Here is a 1,100-nt window from a genome sequence, read left to right as displayed (position 1 = left end):
CCCAGCATTTTACAGAGACAAGTCTGGGCGCTTCTTTTGATATTCATTTGACTCTGTTTACCTGGTAACTGACCTTGGTCAGCTGCTGTTTTCCCGCCTTGAAACCTTTATAAAAGACAGTTTTCTGAATAAAGCTCTCTCTCTTTTGCCTGATCGGAAAACTGTGAGTGCTGTCTTTACTCTCTGCGTCTCCCTCTCCTGCCCCCCTTTTTCTCTCCCTCCCTCAGGAAAAGAACCTGCGACGGAGACGCGCTCAAAGCCAGGAATGAGCGCGCCTAGATCTGGCGAGCTAGCGCACCGCGGCACCGCAAGTGCGTCCCAGCTTGGGATGGAAGCAGACGGGGCGGACGAGCAGGCCCCGGCCGCCGGGTTAAGACAGCCACCCTCCTGAAGACCTCTCACTGAGCTCCCTTTTGTTAATACTTTTTCCTTCCTGATATTTGGTTACTTGTATGTATTCTGCTGGTAGTGGGTAGAAATACCCAATAAACTGCGCTTGTGAAAGGAGAAAATACACGTAAACGCCAGATTAAAAACAATTGAGTTTTTTCTATCCCACTTTTACTTGTGAGTGGAGCATTGATTATAAAGTTATTTTCTTTATAGTAAAAGTAAACAGTGGCTTATAGTACATTTCACTTATTAAAAACAATCAAATTTAGGTTCATATCAACTAAATTTCAATAGCATATAAACACTTTATATGCTGTATAACTCTATTCCTTTATAGTTCTATTCATCCCTTTACCCATCCTTCAAGCTTTTATTGTCCTACAGATCATATCTTCATGTATTGTGTGCCATCAACACAGATTTACATTGTTTTCTTTGCAAAGTGTCTTTTAAATCAAGTAGGAGAAACAAAGAATTACAGAATGCATTTGTTTATCCTATCTTTTACTCACATAGTATTACCTTTACCAGTGCTCTTTGTTTCTTCATGCAGAGTTGTGATGCTGTCCAGTGTCCTTTCATTTCAACTTGAAAAACTCCCTTTAGTATTTGTTTGTGAGGCAGAGGTGGTGACAGTGAATTCTCTCAGTTTTTGTGTATCTGGGGATGTTGTAATTTCTCTTTCATTTTTCAAGGATAGTTTGTGT

Source organism: Suricata suricatta, chromosome 2 (genome assembly GCF_006229205.1).
Source record: "Suricata suricatta isolate VVHF042 chromosome 2, meerkat_22Aug2017_6uvM2_HiC, whole genome shotgun sequence".
NCBI classification, from domain to species: Eukaryota; Metazoa; Chordata; class Mammalia; order Carnivora; family Herpestidae; genus Suricata; species Suricata suricatta.
This window is presented reverse-complemented; position numbering follows the sequence as displayed.